Here is a 23,116-nt window from a genome sequence, read left to right as displayed (position 1 = left end):
TCAGGAAAAAATGCTGAAACTATGGAAATATAAAACAACTATGTAGTAACCATGGTAAATTGTAAACAAAATTATGATATAAAAGAGCTACACTTTTGTAAGCCTACGGGACATTCTCCTGGTTGCCGAAAGGCTGATGGTTCAGGGGACGTTGGGTAATATCTTGCTTCAATCTTCGGATTGGCTGGTGTACTTGTGCTCCATTTGGCAGATATTCCACAAACCAAACTCTGAATAAGGCGTTCTCCTGCATCATCAAAAAGACCAGGGTTATAAACTTCGGTACAACTAATAGGTTTAGGCCTACAAGTTGTATCGGGTGAATTGTCTGTTTGAAAAGTGTTTGTATATCATCGGAAGTATAAATAAATCTTCGAGTAAAAGATCTTAATGATCTTTCATTTCAAACCTACATAGGTGATAATTAAAAATAAATCCTGCACCACAGACCACGCAAAGGCTTGGTCCTACTAACCCTAAGAAGCCTTTGAGATGTCCGATAAAAGGGTTGTAAGGGACTAACATAAAGCCCTAAAGGCAGAAGGTGCGTGTCAACCCTGTGTGCAATAGTTGTTAATTTTTTTGTTCTGTGACAACTTAGTGTTAAAGTACCTGTAGAAAAGACAGTGCTAATTAATTAAATCCTGAAAATACGGTGCATTCAATTGCAAACGAATTAGGGCTCTGAATGGAAAAGTCAGCTTCGTTCTACTTTTCAACAACTGGACATCCACGAATCATTAGAGTGCCCGGCCCAACCCCATCGCAGCGCCAGTCAACTCCACCTGAGAAATCCCGCAATTAAAGAGTAAAATGTGGCGAGTGAATCGTGGAAGATAAGCCAAGTATCCAGCACATGAATAGCAAAGAATAAGAAATGCTTCCTTTCAGGGACGTTCTGGTTGGTGGAGTGGAAAATCAATTTCATTGTCGTCGTAGAAGGAAAGTTGCAAAGTGGCAAGTTTGTGCACTGCCAGCCATGAACTTCAAGGGAAAAAAGGACATAATATACTACCTTCAAGAATTTCTATTTAGTGCTTGCAAGGATAGAGCAGGTCGTACTTTGACGCTGCTGCCGAACACAGGAATATTACTAAACTGATGACATTTTGATATAAACAAGCAAAACAATATTACAAATTTGCATTCAACTAATCCTACTACCATGCGAGAGACCCGGGTTCGATCCCCGGCAGGGGAGAACCGGGATTTTTTTCCACCTGTTCAAGCGGCTCCGGCGCCCACTCAGCGTCGTACCTGGAGGAAACTCTGGGGGGTAAAGGCGGCCAGGGGCGTGTTGCTGATCACATCACTCCCACCTTCGGCCGTGATCAAGAAAGTGTGGGGCCCTAACTCCACACCTCCTATCAGTCTTCATGGCGTGGTGCAAAGCACAGGGGAGCACCTTACTTTAATAAACTGGATTAATTTGGTTATTTTTACGTTGCTTTTCTGACACTTTTGGCTAATCGCGACGATGAGGATGAGTGTTGAAACTGATGAAGGGACATTCACACTCGTGCCCAAGCCTGGATACATTCAAGTAAAAACACCAATGCTAATTTCTGTCAATGTATTAGTGTGTGTACTCACACACACAGTAAAGCTACATCTCTACATATTGCAATAGGCCGTGGGGACATGGGGGATGTGGAGGTAGTGTCCCACACATTCACAATCTAGGCCATTAGTAGAGGTGATGTAATCAGCACCACGCTCCAACCGCCTTTACTTCCACAAGTAGTTATTTATTACAGGCCAGGCGAACCCCAGAGCCGCTCCATACAGGGCAACTGCTTGAGAAATTTCCATCTGAAATCACCCACCCCGGGAATCGAACGCGGGTCTCCAGCGTGGCAGCCAAACGCCATATCGACGGGACCACCGTGGCCGCATTTTAATTAGGTGTCATTTTCGAAGTGCAACGCAGAGTCATCATAGCGCGTGGCTACGGGACCCCGGGTTCGAACGGCCTGGGCACATGTGTTCTTTGTGTGTGTTCCTTCACCAAATCATCCTCATTGTTGCGATTAGCCAAATGACAGAAAAGCGATGTAAATAACAAAAATCAAATCAAACTAAGTACAACGTCGGTTTGGTTACTTCAATACTTGGGGCGAAATACGCCCCTGGCCCTAACTAAGAATTCGGTTCCACATGGCTCTTGTAGTGGTATGGCAGGTGCAATGCCAGATGAGCCGAATCCTGATGCTTGGCACAGCAATGCTAAGTGTTCCTAATGGCAGAAGAACACATCATGTGACATCCAGGTGCTAAACGCGCCAGCCCTCCTTGCCACCGAGCCAATAAGATGTCTGGCTTCAATACATAATCTTAGCACGAATTTGTCACCAGAGAATACTGGACATGTTGAAGTGAAACACTGAAAACGCTTTAGACGGAGATTTGATTCCATTTTTGTTATTTAGCGCCGCTTTTCTGACACTTCCGTCTAATCGCGACGATGTTGTATCATATACATAGAAGACTGTTGGGAACTCATGCAACGTCTGTCAAGAGTCTGCCTCGCCTCTAATACTCTGAAATTTGCATTAGAATAGGACAGACGTTTGAAAAACTGTAGATTTCCACAACTTCTATTTTGCAAATTCGCCCCTATTATCCTCATAGGGAAAAAATAATTAAGACACATTCACAAGGAACACCCATGCACAGTCCGAGATTCGAACCCGGGACCTCTGGCGTAGTAGTGTGCTGTGCTAACCACTCCACTACGGGGGTCGGCTGATGGACAAGCTATATTATATGCAGGTTCCAGAGAAGCTTACATACACCACACACTTTATTTGTAAAATAAAATACTTGAAATATATTGCCTATCGCGCATCAACAGCGATAAGGCTACTTTTCTACGTCGTTGCGATGTGTTTCATGTGCACAATCTTGAAACGAATTCATATTTTTTCCTTGAAATAATTCACCATTTGGTCGAGCCCTCTCAGTCATTACTTGCGTAGAGACTTGCTCCAGAGATTCCAGACAGCGCGTACACAGAATTTTTGAAAATATCAAAAATTAGCAAGAAATGGTAGATATATATTAGTTTTCTACACATTGAGACGGGATGCATATAAACAGTCGTGTGGTCAGATTCCGCAATAGCGCATTCAGAGTTCATTTAAGGAACTAAATTACCATAGTCTTACAGTTAGTGGAAAGCCCCCGTAGAATTCTAGAGCAACATCTCTTCACTGATCAAACAGCTTATTCTAGTTCCTGCAGACACCGGTTTGGGAACTTCGCGAATCTGACAACCTAGCTTTCCTTCCCCGTTCAACAGCTTATGCTCACACCATCACGAGGCACTGGACTGCAGCTGTGAGATATTTCGATGTCCATAATACCAGCGTCGATATTAATACTATCGACGATGGCCCTAACAAATAACCTTGTGCTTGACCAGTGGCGTTCCCAAGGGGGGTTGATGGGGGTTATAAACCCCCTTTCGACCAGTATTCCTAACAAAGAACGTCAAAGGTAGTGGCAAAATGAGGGCTGACTGCCAAGAAAAAGTATACATACCCCCCCCCCTTTCGAAAATCCTCGGCACGCCACTGTGCTTGACTTATGCATGCCGAAAGCAACAGTGCCATTCATTCTAGCTTATTTCTAGTTCCTCGATGGGAGGGGGATTACAGATTGCAGAAAGAACGACTCCTATTTTTGCTTATCGGGGTGCATACGTAACCCAAATGTCACAACCACTTTTCCATGTACTACACCCCTGACTACAGACTAAGAAGGCTCTGGCGTCTCGACACAGCCTGCAAAATCCTTTGTGAGCCTTGTGTTGTGTTTTACCAAAAGTGGCAAAAAAACAAAGTAAAATAAAATAGATAAATAAATCAATATTTTTGCTAATCCAAAGAACACGAATTTCTGTTTATCCTAGTCAAAATTGCAATTCAAAGTCGGGATGAAAGATTTTTTTATATCGAACTTTGATATCAAACTGCCCTACACTGGATTAAAGCAGGTCTATACAGACATTTTTTTCTTGGTTCTCATTTTTCTCGGATCTGAATTATTTCTGCGTAAAGCAAAGTCAAGTGAGGTGCGATAGGGTGCAATCCGGCAGAACACCCTCTACGAAGCGCGACGCAATGACATCGTCCTCGGTTCATACCCTATGGAACCATACAGTGGTTAGGATTGCACTTTAAACTGAGGGTCCAGTCCTAATTAGCTTATGTGTGCATAAAGAGGACTTAGCACAAAAACTCACAAATTGAAGCGTGATTATATTTGAAAATGGTCTGATTAGGAGAAAATCTCATAGGCCTATTACAATTCACTGAAGTCCTACAGAGATGAGGCATACGTCTGACTTGTTCTCGTAGCTGGAGAATATCCCACACCCACAACCTAAGAATATTCCCCTTCAGAACGTCCTCTACCCCCTTATCTTCGAGAAAGTCGGCAGAAAAATGGCCACGGTTAGTGCAAAAAAAAGAGGGCTGTTTATTGTCCACACATCGACAGCTATGAGAAGGGGCAGGCAGGACCCAAACGAGCACAAAGAGGAGGCTCCTGACCCAAGGGCAATAAACGACAACCTGCGTCACTTTAGGAGTTCTGAAGGAGGGAGGAGACCTACGCGATCACGTACGCATGTACATCTAGAGAAAGATTTCAGTTGAATACTGTCCGTGTACATACTAATTCCTCTGACGAGAATCGAACCCCAGCCTTCCGCGTAACACTATCAGTAGTGTTTCCAAAATGACTCGCTTCGAAGAACAATCACGTTGATCAAATGCTGGAATACTCAGCAAGACTCCTGTTTTTATTTCGAAACTTCAACGCTAAAAACTAGTTTTAACGATACTATGGAAGCGTTACAAACCAGAAGTGTCCATGGTTGCACAATTGTGTTTGTTCCAGTATCTATTTCATTAAGTTCACGATCAGGGGTTTATCCAGAATTCTCCACCTGGGGGAGGGGGTTTAAGGGTAAATATAAAGACAAAATGGTCAAATTTGGGCCTTTGTGAAAATTTTTAGTGGGTGTGTGGGTAAATCACTGTTCATGATTCACCCTATTCGTCGCTATTAACCAAATATGTAGACAAGCGACATAAAATAAAACAAACAAATATAAAGACATGGACCATACTATGGATAGCCTATGTTGTTGAATATTAATTTGGTTTGTATTACTTCACATTTCTGCCACTTTTGGCTAATCGCGAAGATGATGATATGATGAAGGGACACTTACAAAGAACACCCATGCCCAGGCGCGGATTCGAACTGGGGTCCCTTGGCGTCGTACGGAGTGGTGCTAAACACTCCGCCACGGAGACCCTATGGAACGGCAATCTTATATAATAAACTGACAGTCTCCTTCATGTGGCAAATGGCAACACTGTGTCCCCTCATGTGTTTCGTAGCTGCCTCCCTCTCTGTGTATCTCGTAGCAATGCCCTTTGTTGAGAGAACATCGGATGGCGACACAGCTGTTGGAGAGGATTATATTCCATCTCCAACGGTGTGCACTTGTCTCGCTGCCCCCCTCCCCTCTCCCTTCTATCATGGACGGAACACATGTGGCACGGATTCCAAGAAAACACCACGCCAGGACAGCATGGAACGGACGGGATGGAGATCATCTTTGATGAGCCCGCATAATCATGCTGCTTGTACTTTTCTTATCTGACAATGCTTCTCTGCCGATTACGAATAATGGTTAGATGAAATTAATAAAAGACAATCAATCGCATAGAAACATTCATATTCAAACTAGGGATGTCATCAAAGTTAGGTGGTAGAGCACACTGGCGTGCCCAAGGGGGGCTGATGGGGTTTAAACCCCCATTTCGCCCAGTATTCCTAAAAAAAGAACGTCAAAGTAGGAAAATATGACAAAAGAAAAAGTATACATAACTCCTCCCTTTCTAAACTCCTGGGCACGCCACTGGTAGAGCAGCCCAAGGCTGAACTTCGCTCTGGAGTAAATAAAAAGACTTCTCTATTCTATTGTAAAATCTAGATTTCAAATTATCCGATATCGGTTACGAATGCAACGGATAATTCGAATATCCAGATAATTTGGGCATCTGAACAATAGCATATCCGAATAAAACTGAGATCAGACTAATGCCGCCATTGCTGATACTTGACTATTAAGATAATCTGTGTATTCAGATCGATATTTACTTTCCCAAGTTCAGTAAGTTAGTCTGGTAAGAATAGTGTCTGAAATTATGGAAATAATAATAATAATGGATATCCAATTGAGAATATAATATTCTAAACTGCACCTCACTTACGTTTTTCTTTTGGTTGTCGTTGTCACGGCGGAAAACTTTGTGCATTTTTACAGAAACTGTTTTAGGGGTTGGGGGAGTAAACATTTAAAGAAACATGCGGAGAATCGGACATATTTGAAGGATTGTAGATTTGTAGAAAATCAGTACAATACACAATAAATCTGTCAGGATAATGTATGCATTCGAATATTTCGGATAATATAATCCGAATAGAAAATTATCCAGTATCCGGATTTGACCATTCCTAGTCCAAACCAGGGCTCGAACCTGGAGCCTTCGGTGGAGTGGAAATGACCAATACACACAACAACACACTTTCATGGAGGTGTTGATCCACAGCACCCTAAGTTATGCAGACCAGGTTGTTGCGTGCATAATGACTCAATGTTACTGACAGTCTAATTCTTCAACGTGTGCAATTTACATATTCCATGCTTAACAAAAACAAAGTTACTCCTGACAGTAAAAGGCCCTTGCCCTTCTGTTGTACATATTCATATTTCTACCAGATTAAACTATGTGGTGCTGACGGAATAAATAATAAACACCATACCTTACTATGGATTCGAATGCAGTGCCATGGACATAACTAGAGAGGGGCATCAAAAGATCCCATCCCTTAGAAATAGCGTCTAGGATTATTTCGCTAAAAAAGTGTTACATTTACGAAATCAGTTTGCTCCTCAGGTCCAAGGAGGTTAACAAAAAATACGCATCCCTTCCCTAAAGTTACGCCTTGCTCAGCACATCTTGTGTTTGGAATTCGAAGAAAGAAACTTTCTGATAAACTGTATTTGGCTTGCCTCAGACACTTTATGAATCAAGACCCAAAGACAATTCTTACCAAACAAAAAAGCCTAAAACAACGTTAACTTCATTTCATCTGTACAATTGGACCATCATGAAAGAGAATAATAGTGTTCCGAAACACGAAGACAGTGCACGAGTACGTGACAAAGATAAGTGTGTGCATTAAGAACTGTTCCGGCTGATAACCTAACATCGCACCAAGACAAAGCTTATCTTGAAGGTCGAAGGTTATCATAATAAATCGTGCAGTCAGGAACTATCTTGCAACAAAAATAAACCTTACCTGTTCTGTGAGGAAGGGTAATTCTACAAACTGCTACAACTAGAAGTACAACAGATCACAGGTTGAACTAAACCACCACAACTCTTGTCGAAGGAGAGTCAACAAGAAACTAACCTAACCCCCGGAGACTTTTCTCCCCCCACGCAGACCTTCCTGACCTACTGGTCCCCCCCTCCTTCGCAAGTCATAAACCACACTTGAGTCCTGAACCAAACAAGGCCCCCACGACGCATCCTAAGCACACAGACAACGATCAAAGAACACTTGGGAGCCTCAACGTGGCTAAACGTCACGAGGGTGGACACAAAAAACGCGAAAAGTTCCCTCTATAGGGAAATAAAAGCTGTAGATTCCTACAGGAAGGCCACGTTTCTACACTATACAAAGGGAAGAAAGCCTTGCATAAAAAAACCTTTCTCCCAATACAGGCTAATCGCGCCGATGAGGATGTTGAGAGGAAATTTATGATTGTTATTTTTGTTGTAAGTCCACTTTATGTGCTGATAGGCTAATCGGAATCGGACCTACAGTTTAAAGTGGGATCCGAACAACTTGTGCCTCCACCGGGTATCGAACCTGGGACCCCTTGATTACATCTATCTATCATTCATCATCGTCACGATTGCCATAAGTAACATTGATTGATTTGGTGTTTTAAGTCCACTTTAGGCACAGTAAGGCTAATCGGGACTAGGCCTACAGTTTAAAGTGGGATCCGAACCATTTGTGCCTCCACCGGGTATCGAACCCTGGACCCCTTGATTACAAGGCGACGACGCTACCACTGTGACATCGGGGAGGTCACAGCTTTCTTTGAGTTTATTTGAAGTCCACTTTACGCACATTACAGTCTAATGGGGACTGGGCTTAGAGTTTAAAGTGGGATCCGAGCCACTGGGCAAGGTGGCTGAACCGGGTATCGAACCCTGGATCCCTTGGCTATCAGACGACGAGCCATCGGTGATGCCTGATGATTCTGTGGCGAGATTGACACAAAAGCAGTTTGCATTAGCTATCTGACCAAAAAAAAAAAAAAGTCATTTTAAAAGAAAATTGTCCAACTCTGGGAGGATGTTACGGGCGTGGTGCCACCTCACACGCCTCGCGCTTCCGAAATATTTATATAATATTATTGAATCTTATACTCAAATGCTTACACAAGAAAAGAAACTAAACCTAAATTAGCGATAAAGCTTCAGTTGTAATCCGCTTAGGTAGGGCAGAAAAAAGGAAATCGTGGTTTCAAACGGTGAAAAGCCTGCCGTGAAAAGCACATTTCCGTCGGAACACAAACGAATTTATTTTTTGTGACCCTAACCTTTTACCCATTTCCTGTCATAAACTATTGTTCGTGAGGGTATAGGCACCACCATATGAAGCTCAGAGACACCAAATTGGATGGTGTGCCGCCTCCGCGCTCTTGAGGAAAGATTAAGAGGATAGACCGTGGCAGGGAAAATCGTCCCTGTCCGCATATTTTTTTTTGTGTGAAACAAATCCGCTGTTGTAATATAAATACAGAGGGGACCTTTGCAGATTTTCCCAACAAGTTTCAGGCAATTTATTAGCGTTTGAAACTCCAACCTCCGTGGCGGAGTATTTAGCATAGTGTGCTACGAAGCCAGGGTTCGAATCCAGCTCCCGGGCATGGTTGCTGTTCTTTGTGAGTGTTTCTTCAACGATTTCATCACATCATCTGCCATCCACATCGTCGCGATTTGAGTAAAGGGGAAGAAAAGCTACGATAAATAACAAAAATCAAATCAGAACCTGCAAGAGAAACATGGAGGTTTTCTGCCCGTCGCTGATTCAATTTTCATTCTCCATTGGAAAGAAGAGCCGTACCAGCAGCCAAACTTAAAACTCACAAAATCTGCACCAGTGGCGTGCTCAAGGGGGGGGGGGGTTGGTGGATGCCATGCCCCTCCATTGTTCCTTAAAAGGAACGTCTAGGCAGGAAAATATGGCCAAATGAGGGCTAACTACTATCAAAATTATACGACTTCCCCTTCCGAACATGCTGTGCACGCCACTGGCCTGCATCCCGATGTAACTCTAGGAAACTTCTAATCGAGGCAGAGAAGCTACTGACAGACGCAGAAGAAACAAGTGGGGGGAGCGACACACGTGGTCGACACATTTCCAGGCAGTGGCCGCGGCGAATGAAGCTATAGGGGTGCATGCTTTGATAACCACCAAGAATGCAGGAGGCAAACTCTTCGGCATATTCCTTACCTCTTGCGCTCCGTCACTGAGCCTCCGTGTTCCCTGCAAAACCAAGGTCACATCAATTTATTACAGGGGTGGCCAACCCATAACACGCGGGACACTTTGGTCAAGAGGGAACACAAAGAAAGGTTCACGGTGCGGGTTGGCCACCACTGGTTAGTTAATTTGAATGTCGAAGAACAGCGGGAAAACACTCAACATATGTCAATGAAGGATCTTCCGAGTTTCTTTTTCCACATACAAATTTTCCTAACTTTTCCTTTTGTTTCCATACATAAGCGTGCGCACTAGGCTGGGAAGCTCTTAATATGCCCTCAAAAAATAGAAAATATAGAAGCTGGCATTAAAACAAGTGTTTAAAAAAGTAACATATTTAGTTTTATTTTAAGATGCATCCTCTGTCTAAAATAGTGAGATATTGTTACTTAATCAGTTATCACGGAGCAGAAAAAAATCTTCATCATTCGCACAGAAAATTAACTATCAAGCAACCAGGTGCAATATTATATTTTATGAAGTAATGCGCATTTAAAAACGTAGAAAAATGAACCTATAGCTGAAATTACATATAGAGATATTGCCTTGTATCGTATTACATTTGTTCCAGTTGGTTATTCTGTACCAATATTGATTTTCATTACTTTCTTTATTTATAAAAAATATCGCCACAGTGATAGGAAAACCTGTGCTAAAGTTATAACGAATACTTGCATACTATAAAAAGGAACATGGAGTTTCGAGAAGTAGGCTAACATTGATCAGATAGGCAACTGAAACTCCCGCTAAGGCACTTACTAATAAAATAGGCTGCCCACGTCTATGTTTCCATACAGCACCACATGCCATGCCCGCCATTTCTCGGAAATCGGTTTAGTTAAAGCGTATATAGCGAACGCATTGTATTGTCAAGGTTATTGCCACTACAGTAGTAATAAGTCGAGTTTAGACAAAAAGAGTAGCGTAGCGTATTCCGGCTTAACAGGTGAGTCAGCTAGACGTCTGCAGAGTGTTCAAAATGCCTGCCTACGATACATTTTTAATTTAAAATATTGGGACCATCTATCACCTTATTTTCTCAAATTGGGGTGGCTACGTATGCAAGAAAGACGAACGCTGCACACACTGATTTTACTTTACAAAGTTCTCAACCTCAAGTCAACTTCCTATCTCCTCGCTCGCTTCCAATTTCTTCACGAATTTCACGATTGCGACACCAGATCACGCAGCTCCTCAGTTCTCTCTATCCCCGTCCACAGATCAAACTTCTTCTCCAACTCTTTCTCCGTATCGGCTGTAAGACTATGGAATCAGTTGCCAGAAAGCACTAGAGCAGTAAGCTCCGTCGGTTCCTTTAGCAGACGTGTTCGCCACTCTCTTCAGAGTAGTCGTTAGATCTTCCCCTGTCAAGCAGACTAAAAAGCATGTGCAAGTGAACGAATTCTTAAAATACCTTGCAGTTACTTAAATACAATTTTAAATTTTGCATTCTTTCATTCTATATTTAGTTTTTTGTGTATTATATATTTTGTATTTTGTGTGTTATATTCAGGGCTTTAAGACTTGTGTGTATGAGTGAATGTGTGTGTGGACCTATGTGAAATGACTTCGTGTACTTTGTGTATAATATAATAATGTATAATTTTAAATGTATGGTTGAGTGGAAGAAAAGGCTTTGTACGGCCTTAACTCCGCCATTTAAAACAAGGCATTAATAAATAATAATAAATAATATTACTGAAGAAATTTATCACACCAGGAAGAAGAAAGTAGCTTACGCTAAGCATAGATGGATATAGACGGGAAATATGTATGGAATGCAAAATGAAAACAATCTGTAATATCCAGGACTACTTGTAATTTCGGGAAGATAGAAAGGAAGCGAGATCCCGGGATTACATTCCCTAACCCCCCAGTGACTTCCAGTCAAAGATCTGGGCTCACAATATAATAAAATGTTGAAATTGAAACAATTAGTCTCTCATTAAAAAAAAATAATCGAAACAAGCAATCACAAATTAATATTAGAAATAATTATTTCAGTTCACCCATATCCATGGACAAGAAAAACGTCAATCAAAAGCAGGAAGACAGTATAGGGGACCTGTGTTTAAGGGTGAAGGAAACATGTAAGAAACAGGATTGTTGACATGAAATTGTCTACCTGGCGGGAAAATACTAAAAACTAACATTTTCATGATAAGGTTTAAGATTTGGTTTTATCTGTGTTATGACATAAATTTTATTAGTTATATTTTTTTGTGTTTTTATTTAATTTTGTGAACATTTTGTATCCGATTTTTCCTCTGTATCTGTGTTTCAGGCTTCGCAGTTAGTCTAGAATATACGCTCCTGGTGCCTTTATACCAGGGTTGTTACGTAAAGGTAAAAACCCATTAAATCTAATAGGTTCTATTGGGTTCCGCAACGGGAGCAGGACCTTTTATCTCGAACAATTTAAATTATGCAAAAAAAAAAAGAAGTTCCAATTCTCGCCACCAGGGTAAAAAATGGCGCTGTAAGCAGTCAAAACTTGGTATAGTTACAGGAAAAACACTATAAATCGCAGAAAACAATACTCTTTGTAATAAAATATCGCTACAATTTCACTATTCGAATTACATGAACATTACTAAAGGAAAAAGCAACAAGCGTCACCAACAACAACCAGGGAGTTCACACAATGGTTAGGCAATGTCACCGACTTTGACGTCAGAGTTACGAAAAATTCCACGTTTTGACTGCTTACAGCGCCATTTTTTACCCTGGTGGCGAGAATTGGAACTTCTTTTTTTCATAATTTGCGAGCGCATTGCTTCATTAGCATATCTACGAAGTTTCAGACTGCTACTCTCATTACAGCCCGTGCTGTACCACTCTGAACACCGTCACTTTAATTATAACCACCTGGTATTTAAAATTCCTGGACCTTTTTAACAACCCTGTCTCTGTACTTCAGGCTTAGCACTTAGCGAAGAATATATGATCCTGGCAATGACGTATTTAGGGGGGGTCCGGACCCCCCGAAAGACTTACTAAGTACAAAAATCAAATAATGAAATAATAAAATTACTAAAATTAAATAATGAAAATATACTTTTTCTTTAATAGAGAGTTATTTATTTCCATCAAACTTATTGGAAGGCAAGGATTATATTGGGATCATAAGACTTTGAAGGGCAGTATCAAAGAAGATTTATGCAAAATGTATTACTACTTACAACAACATGCATAAAATATTACCAGGAACTTTACTTGTCAACTGGATCGAACATCCTTTTTTGATATTTCATAAATATTCAATTCTTTATCTATTTGACATTAATTTCCTTGCCAGACAGTTATCTCTATACAAATTTTGCTGACCTTAACGTAAGCTAGATAATGAATACGTGCTGTTATATCACAATTCTTATACTACCGTCCGTTTACCTATTCATGTAATAAAAATATAATTGTTTTCATTCAAACATTATCAATTATTATTTTGACACACTTTGTTCGGACCCCCCAAATATATTTCTAGATACGTGCGTGGCTCCTTGTGCCATTACACACAGGGAATAACTTTACCCCACCGGAAGGTCAAGCAATAGCTAAGTGTACACTATACCTCAAGGATTATTCTGAAAAGTACGCACGTGCTTCCTATTATCTTGCCAACAGATTGTGACTCATAAAGTGTTTATCAGCAGGCTCACCACTGCTGGTATGGCGTATAGAGTCAAATGAAACCAAACGAGATGCTAAGACGGATGTGCGCCAGGGATAAACCGTATGACATTCCTTCGCTGCATAATTCCACAGACGAAAGTTGAACGGATTGTTTTGAGTAGAAACTGCGCATTCCACGCATTTGTAAAATGTTGCCCCCAATTCTAATCCAATGTTCCCACGCGCCGCGCAATGGAAATTGGGCTTTCCTGCAAGGTCGGGGCGCCGCAAAAGTTAGAACCTTGGGTTTGAATCTCAGTTAAGGTTTGGACGAGTTAAAATTTCAATGTTATCCACGGGTGGAACAGTGTTCTTGAAAGCTAACGAGGCTCTGCCCTGTTCATCTGTATGTGCCCATTCTTCCATTTCATCTAATCATCACTCATCCTCGCCGAAGTACACTAAGTAACACTTGTTCATTGTTAGCTGCATAATATGAGGTTTACTTATATCGGCCGAACTTACAAGAAACTGATTGATTTGATTTTACTTCGCTTTTTTGTGCCAGTTTTGGCTAATTTGCGAAGATGGGGATGAGTGATGATATGATGAAATTTATGAATGAACACACAAACATCCATGGCCAGGCCGAGATTCGAACCCGGACCCCTGGCGCGGTAGCGCGATGTGATAACTACTCCGCCAGGATGGGCGGCTCGAACTTACATGAAACATGAGTATTGGCAATATCTGCGAAAAGTAATGCATATCATATCATTATTATTATTATTAATATCACTATGTATAAAAGAATGAGAAAGACACTAGTTACAACGGAAAAGAAACTAAGGTCCTCCCAAAGAAAGGTCAGGACACACTCGGGGCAGCCTGCCAAACGAACAATTGCTTGCAAGCCAGCAAACTATGCCCTGAAAACACGGCGGCACGGGAACTTTCGCGACTCACCTCGGCTCAGGTCAAGGTGAAGAAAAAGCTACCTCGGAAGGGGGAAACAGTTTGTAAGCTCTGCAAATAAACGTTTCACGGGGACGCCACGTTCTCGGCGCTCCGGTTATCAAGAAGAGGGGCACTTTGTCAAACATCTACACTCATCGTCCGCCTCGCATGCGCCAATCGCGTGGATGCAGAATTTTGATCGTTGGAAACCACTGGGTTATCTGCACAAGTGTATCGTCATTATCTTAGCAAAGCGCAAGACGTGGCACGAAACTGCACTTGCACCATACAGCTGGAGGGGGGGAGGAGGCACGTAGCCTGCGGGATGGCTAAGGGAGCTGAAGCCCCCCCGAAATAGTACAAATATCTAATTTAAATAATATTAGTGATAATTAATTTTACTTCCTTATCAGGATTAAACGTTTTGTATAATAACTTGTAATATACAGTAGAGCGTCGATTATCCGAACGTCGGTCAACCGAACGACCGCTTAACCGAACTGTGTACTCGCTCACTTTCAGATATCTGTAATGAAAAAAGTACGTGACTTAGCTGCTCGTAAGCGTGTAGGCTTGCTTAGACAGACCAAAATAAAGGATTTTTTTAAACGTTAATTTTGTGTACTGTGTGTATTGTTCATGCAAAATGCGTATGTAATATGTACATATTTTTGTTTAATAAACTGTACCACATACTATATATTCCTACTAAAGTAGCCTTTGTACGTTACTTTGTAATACATACTTAAAGAGATGCCTGTTTTTAAGAATAAATTTACTGTACAGTACTTCTTTTTGGCAAATAAACATGTACAGTTCGATTATCCGAACAAACCAGTTTTCCGAACACCCATGTCCCCCAATTACTTCGGATAATCGACGCTCTACTGTACCTAGAAATTAATTTTTCAGGGCTTCTACCCCCTTTTTTACCTTTAGATGGCGGCTGCTGATAAAGAAGGGGATGACCCCCTCCCGAAATAAAATCCTGGCTATGGGCCTAGGGGGGGAGGGTTGGTCGAATTATGGATAAGTGGGGATGGCATCTCCCGCATTGCAATGGTAGAAAGTAATCTAATACGAAGTTAGAGACCGGATTTCAAAGGGGGAAAAAATCCTCTAAAAAGAACAAAAAAAGAAAAAAATGGAAGTTTTTTTGCACTCCACTAAAAATACTATATACCATTCATATATAAAAAAAATACATTACATTTCGTATTAATGTATCCCTTTTTATATATGAATGGTATACAGCGTGTTAAAGTCCTGCTACCATTACAATGAAACACAGCTCCTAAACTATATGAGATAAAGACATGTGGTTTTTTGCAACGTGTTCTACAGCTCTCAAAGTTTTAATAAGTACTGGTATTTTATTATTATTTATTTTTTGCAGATTATGTTGTGAGCGACAATGACGGCACCACAGGAGAAGGCACAATGTGTGTGGTATGATGAGTCTGGTAATTGTAAATAAAACTTTGAGAACTGTAGAACACGCTGCAAAAAACCGCATGTATTTATGTCATATAGTTTAGGAGTTAAGTTTCATTCATAGCAGGACTTTGTGGGATATTGTGCTTTCATTTCAATTTTTTGAAGGTAAAGTGCAGAGAATAATCTTATCATCTGTTTTGATGAAATCTTCCTTGCTTTGCCATTTCACTGAGACACAATTCTGTCGTCACTGTCCCACAGTTAAGTTAAAACTATTCTAAAAACTTCACAATAAAAGTCTTACATCTAGCAGATAAGTACATAACAGGCGTGCCGCTTATAATTCGTTCGTTGCTGCGTAAGCCCAGATTGCATTGTTCGAACAATCGCTGCAATGAACCCCCAACACTAAGGTACAGCGCCTTGAATAACGTAGTGTGGAAAACGGCACGGTTGTTCTGAGCGCTCTGGCTGGTTCCACTCTAATATGATACCGCTAGAGGCGCTGGTCTCTGTGCATGGTATTCGTCTGCTTATAATGGAAGTAAATGGAGTTTTCGCTGCAACGTCTGATTCTTTTTACATGAAGCATTTCTATGAATGTGATAATTGATATGATATTTAGTACAGTGGTCGCGAAGATATTAACGAACATTCTATACAGTCGATCACGTCCTGTTATTGTTATACTTTCATTAATAATACTGTAGAAAAAATACGCGTCGAATGCTCTTGGTAACTAAATTTTTGTGTATGAATTAGGTTCATTATTATCATCATCATATCTTTTAAAGATATACACACTGAAGCATTTATACTTTTTATATTTACTGTCTCTTTTCTTCAGCTTTAAACTAATCGCGGCAATGATGATTGCATGAAACCATAGACTATCAAATACCAAAATCTTGTTTTTAACAAGTCTAAAAAAATGTTAAAAACACAGATTTAAACTTTCGTAAAAAAAAACAACAACAAAGTCTCGTTTGAAACATTTAAAACATGACAACCCTGCTTAAAGCCAATCCTCAAGTATGTGAAGGGTGGGGAAAGGGAGTTGCATCATCATCTTGTCACACAAACAGAAGAACTTTTGGCCAAAAGCTTTTGTGCATCTTCCCCTCCATCCATTCAACTCCGCTCATAAGGAAGCCTGCACCATCTGCTACATGCATGGGTACGATGAACAGGATATTCGGTTTTGCACAGGTCCTTTTGCCTGTGGTCACTATAGTCATACTTTTCATTATCATGAGGGACCAACAATGTTGCAAGCAGTCTTTGGAATGTTACTTTTAAAAGTAGCTCAGTAGATACTTTCCTTAAGTAGCACTTGCAATGCTTTGTCATGGTTAGAAGAGTGGGAATTAAAAGAGTTGGTCCTTCCTTTGAAATAATGTGATATTTATTGAACAAAATCCATTTTACTATAAACAAGTCTTCAATCACAAAGTCATTTTCAGTTGATGATAATGTTCTGCTGACTAGCACATTGCCGAAATATTGAACAAATCACTAAAAACTCAAGTGTAAAAGAGTAGATGGCAGGTTACAGTCACATGCAGTGTGATATGATGGCTAGCAGAAATGAATGACGACTATTGTATTTGGTCAGAGTGACATGCATTGCTCACATGTGTCCTACCATGGCACCTGTTCACGATATTGAATCCTAGGCCAAAAACAAGCTAGCCAGCTGGTTAATATTCGAATGTGTTAAATTTTGCCCTGTGGCATTATGCATGGGACACCTTATTTGCAGGCACGTCGCTTGATAATGTTTGCATGAGGAGGTGAACACTCATGTATATGCCTTATATTAATATTAAATGCACAAACGTACATATAATAATTCGATAAAATACTATGTTTGATGTACAAGTATATACACACAATTTACTCTGCCACGACATCTTTCACGTCTGATAAGTTTTCTAGATAGTTGGTAACACTTACTCCCATGGTGTTCTACAGAGGGTGTTAACACAATTACTGTGCGTGTTGCATAGATCTGACAGCTAAGGGGCTGTTGGCCACTATACCCCGAAGATGTTCACTTCGCTGTGCGAACACTGATGCAAGCGGGAATACTTCTTACTTCCGGCACCAGAGTGCAGCATATACAAGGCATGTCTAGGGGTACTCGAAAAGGTCTGTGCTACATAGTTGCAAACTTTAGCGAGAATTCCCTAAACCTGGCAGATTTTAAGGGGGAGGGGGCCAATTTCCCTGGGGCCTTCTTGTTTTACTTCAAATAGGGTGTGATTTTGGGGGAAAATAGTTGAAAATAAATTGAACTGTTATTCTCACTTTTTCAATTGAAGATGAAGTTACAAGGGAGAGGAGTAAATCTGCATTCAGTACAGTATTGTGAACTGCACGAGACGCCACTGCTTATTTGTAGCATTGCTTACAGTCAGTGGTGTGTGCAAGGGTGGGGTGGTAGGAGTCATACGCCCCCCCCCCCGCCCAGTATTAAATACAAAAAATTAACGACAAAAGCAGAAAAAGATGGCAAAATGAGGGCAGACTACTAAAAAAATACATGTACCCCTCCCCCCACTCTTTACAAAAATACTGACTGGGCATGTTACTGCTTAGAATGCTCAAATGCACACCATGCTGCTGACTGAAAACACCAGAGTCAGTGGCGTGCCCAGGATTTTCGAAAGGAGGGGGTTAGGAATACATTTTTTAGTAATCAGCCCTCATTTTGCCATCTTTTCCTGCGTTTGATGTTCCTTTTTTAGGAACACTGGGCCAAAGGGGGGGGGGGTATAACCCCCACCAACCCCACCTTGGGCACACCACTGAACAGAGTGATCACCCATGTACAGCAATAAAATTCTTGCAATCAATTTTACATATATGCGTGCCACAAAAGTTAAGATTGTTTGATCAAATTACTGTGCTTCCTTGGGGGACCAATTCACATCATATAATACAAAATTAATTGTTGTAATTTACGGCTGCTTTTCTGCCACTTTTGGCTAATTGTGATGAGTGATGATATTATGAAAGTGCTGAAGAGACACTCACAAAAACACCCATGCCCAGACTGGGATTCGAACCTGGGACCCCTGGCATCAAAGCACACTGTGCTAACAACCCTTCCACGGACATGGCTATATAATCAAAAAAACATCAAAACATTTTCATTTATAGCTTCCAGGATACATTAAAACGTCTTTGGCATAAAATATGACAGTAGCTCTATTTTCTTTCTTGTGATCAAACACAACAGACAGGAAGATCAGCTTAGGTATAGATAATTTGAAAGCTGTGCCATCAACTGTATGAAGTCCAAATTCTACCAGAACGATGAGAAATATGAGACACTCTCCAGGCTACTTGGTACAGCTTGCTTACAGTTTTATAAACAGGTTTACATTGCTAATAGCAAGCATATATAATGTTCTACATGTGTCAAAATGTTTCAGACTCCAGCAACTTAAAAGCACAGACACTTGTATAATCTAAGTTTCATAATTCTCACAAAGTAATAACTTCGGCAACTCAAAAACATGCAAATTAATATCTCCAAAAATAGGAATTTTAGCTTTCCTGGTGACGTGATTCGAACAAGTGTTCTCGGATTACCAGCCAGGTTAAATTGGAGTTAGCTTCCAATGTTCCGAGGGCACACATTGCTCTCATCTTCAGGGAATGTAAAAGTGGAGACCAGTGTAGGTTAATATACATGGGTATAATGTGGTGGAGTTTGGACTCTTGTGTTCCTATTGGCTCGCTCTGGATCCTGGTGTTCTCATTGGCTGGTGTCTTGCTTTTACGGAGGAGTCCCCCGTCCCTGTTGAGATTGGTGCTTTCCCATGAAATGGCTACGGCTTCCTTTACCCGTCGGTCCCAGTAACCGGCACATTTGGCCAGATATCTCCAAGTTTCAAACTTTTCCCCACATCATAATCATTATTCTAACTACATCCCTCATGTAAAAATTACTGCATAATTGGAAGCACAACACAACGTACTAAAAATTGTACGTAATGAATTTCACGAGTCATTAATCCCACATACCAGAGTTAGCTACATCATGAACAATGCATATATTTGAGCTCTCATCACTTCCCTGCTTCACTATATGGTAGTGATGAGGATGAATGATGAAACAGATGAGGTGTGAAGAAACCAACACAATCCAAATTTAGCACAGTAGGATTTGGAGCATCTTACACCAGGTGTGGTCCTCCTTCGTGGCCGTGCAGACTAGGCACCTTGCTTTGGATGGCTACTGCAGGATGGCATGGGTTCAATCCCGGGTTCAGTCTCAGGAAATTTCGACCTGTGTATAGGGCTGGTGGCAACCCACCATCGTGAAGAAATTGGGGAGCTTCGAATGAGTAAGCGTAATCCGGTCATGGAGACCTACTACAATGGGTGGGGATACGTCTGGTTGATGATCTCCACGCTTAGAGCTGACGAAGGATTGGATTGGATTGAGTTGGGGTTTTTAGTCCACTTTATGCACAGTAAGGCTAATCGGGACTGGACCTACATTTTAAAGTGGGATCCGAACCACTATGTCCCTCCACCGGGTATCGAACCCGGGACCCCTTGATTACAAGGCGAGGATGCTACCACTGCGCCATCGAGGAGGCCCAGAGCTGACGAAGGAAAGCGTGGGAGGGAGTCTGTAGGTAAGCCAAAGCCCTTCATGGGCTGTAGCGTAAAGGATTATTATTATTACAACATGTGCTCCTCCAGAACTTGTAACACAGTGTTTTGAACTAAGAATTGATTCATGTAGTGCTTTCACTTGCTTCGTACACCACAATACTTTTTAAGAACATACTGGTTTATTGCAGTGCACTGATAATATACTGCACAAGCTAGCTGTAAAATCAATATTCAAAACCATTAATTACTTGTAGAATTTGGAAAGTAACTTTTTTAAAGTAATCGAGTTACATCTAGATTTACAATGATCATTAATTGTAATAAAATAAATATATGAATACGTGCATGTGTTGTATTTATGTTTCTGGTACACAACATAAGCTTTCACATATTTATATTATTTCAACATCCAAAGAAAATGATGGAACAACGCGTCAGCTTTGCTTGAATGATTTTTAATTGGAAAAAATGTATGGCGTCCACGATACTTTGCATGTGGTGGCATCAATTCCACTTGCACGTGTTTCTACTCTATATCTTTCATTCTGAACTCAACACAATCCACTCCCTCGACTAACATCTTCCAAAAGAATGCATCAACCCACCCAAAACACAATTTCTTTTGCATGCAATTAAAAATGAGGAATTGCAACTATTAAAATGTAATTTTGTAGTGACCATCTTTTGTTCATATGGCTTCAGAGCAAGGTGTGTTTTAATAGCCCCATCTAGTTGGCTGCACTTTTTGACTCTCTTTGCACCGAAGCATCTAGTTGGTTGCACGGTGCAACACCGAGTCGTCTAGTTCGTTGATTTGGAGTCAACTAGTGTATTTGGTGTCTGCACTACCTTTCGGACCGGTGGATGTTTAGTGTATGGTCACGTGGTGCATGCTAACTAATCAAATTACCATTAAAAGCAGCAGACAGGCATTGTTGAATATTCTGAATTTGAACACCGCTTTCAGTCTAGTTGGTTGAACATAATTTCCTTGCACCACCCTGACACTGGATACACCTGCACTGCACTGAGTGTTAAAAAGTGCAGCCAACTAGACCGGAGATGTATGTCAGATGACATACTAGGATAAATAAGTATGCATTGAAGGTAGTTAGATTTCTAAAGATTATGCATCACTGTTGTCAAATTAATTTGGTGGTGTGATTGTGTATCTCAAATAAAGCTAATTGTTAGCAGAATATTTCCAACATGCAATTGCAGGGAATTTCAACAAACTAGTATAAGAAAAATACTTCTTTCAACGAACTTTTAAATTATATATTTATAAGAACTATATGTTTTGGAAGGCTCATGTAGCCAGTACATGCTCATGCACAAATAATACATTTGTTATAATTCACGTAGGATACAATATTTTACTCTCTTCTAAAGCTATGTGTGATTACCCCAACTATATATCGAGCTTGAGTTCAACCTATAACAAGCTTCATGAACTTCAACACGATATAAATATTGGTCTATCGTTTTCACAAATATCGAACTGTCAAATATAAATCTGTCAACTATATGCCACATGGAACTTCAAGGTACACTATATCCTACATGAATTTCAATAAGACGAGTCATACAAAATGGGTCTAAAAATATACGTAATTTATGGATAGCTCACAATGCTGAATACAAAAATCCGTTCTGAACCATAAAAGTAGCCTTCTGCCGGACATGAAAACTATCCTGCACTGGCATGGACAAGATTCTCCTAATCTTGCAGCAGCATATGATGAAGTTGAATGGTCAATATTACGCAGTACATTATTCCCCACCCACGGGGAGAAAACTTCTACCGTTATCATTACAGCTTATACATACCTGAACAGCTGAAACACTAGTCCCTTGATTGTTATCGCTTATTCTTTTGCGTCTTACCTCCTGTTATATTTATCAATGAAATGCCATGCAATAATTGCAAGTGCAGATGAATAGTGTCCTATTAGCAATAACGCTATATTGATTAACTTATGAGAATGTCATTCTGTATCATTTACTTTTCCCCAAACATTAAACGAGCCCATGGTATTCGATAAATACTTCATGACCTCCGATCACCTTGTGCGGCTACCGAGCTTCTACATTCGCTTTGCTGTTAATATGTAGTTGTAGTTTATTATTGGACGAGAACGACTTAGCGTAATTCCTCAACTCGGTTGAAACGTTCTAGACATTTTGAATAACAGCAGATTCGTCTGATTTTCTCCGTCTAGAATAATTTAAGAGCTATCTGGCGTTTCAGAGATACTCTCCAAGATCATTCCATTCTTGCAAACTCCTATACTAAGGACATTCAAATCAGCATACGTGACTGAAAAATTCTAAAAAATACAAATGTATTGCATACTTACAACATAAAAGGCACCTTAGAGCTCACATAACACCAGCACAACTCTGCTCACCCCAGCTCGCAGTCAGTAGGACTAGCTCTCTCACATCAAAACAGTGCAAGTGTCACACATCACGTAAACGCATCTACACCACTACTACCACTGATCAACCCACAACCACACAAAATAATATGGAAGGGAAAGCGCTGCGGCCTCTGGTATGTTGCCACCATCAAGTTGCAGAACACTCTCCTAGATGGCACTTGCGTACCGACATAACATCTGTACACATCAATACGCCGCCAGATGGCATTAACGTACTAGTCAATCTCCAAACGTAGATGTTTACTAATAAAATAAGGTGTTCTTTGCAATGCACAGTGGCGGCGATTGGGTTCCAAAACCAGTATATTTCACTTTGTAGATAAGATTTAGCATAGTGCGGGGTCAAAAGTGGGGGGCAACTGCCAACCCACGCCCCC

The 23,116-nt window shown here is 40.8% G+C and overlaps 1 protein-coding gene across 1 annotated transcript in view; it reads right to left on the bottom strand.

Annotated features, from left to right (window-relative positions):
* Positions 1-22,806, bottom strand: part of LOC145981052 (protein Smaug homolog 1-like) — an 80,402-nt gene extending 57,596 nt beyond the window's left edge. Inside the window, exon 1 of the mRNA XM_083114155.1 lies at positions 22,656-22,806. The gene's annotated coding sequence lies outside the window, so the exon portion shown is untranslated. The remainder of the gene's footprint in view (positions 1-22,655) is intronic.
* Between the last annotated feature and the right edge of the window lie 310 nt (positions 22,807-23,116).

Source organism: Lepisma saccharinum, chromosome 28, assembly GCF_977018435.1.
Source record: "Lepisma saccharinum chromosome 28, izLepSacc3.1, whole genome shotgun sequence".
Lineage (NCBI taxonomy): Eukaryota > Metazoa > Arthropoda > Insecta > Zygentoma > Lepismatidae > Lepisma > Lepisma saccharinum.
Note: the sequence above shows the minus strand (reverse complement) of the source record. Positions and strands in the feature narration are given on the sequence as shown.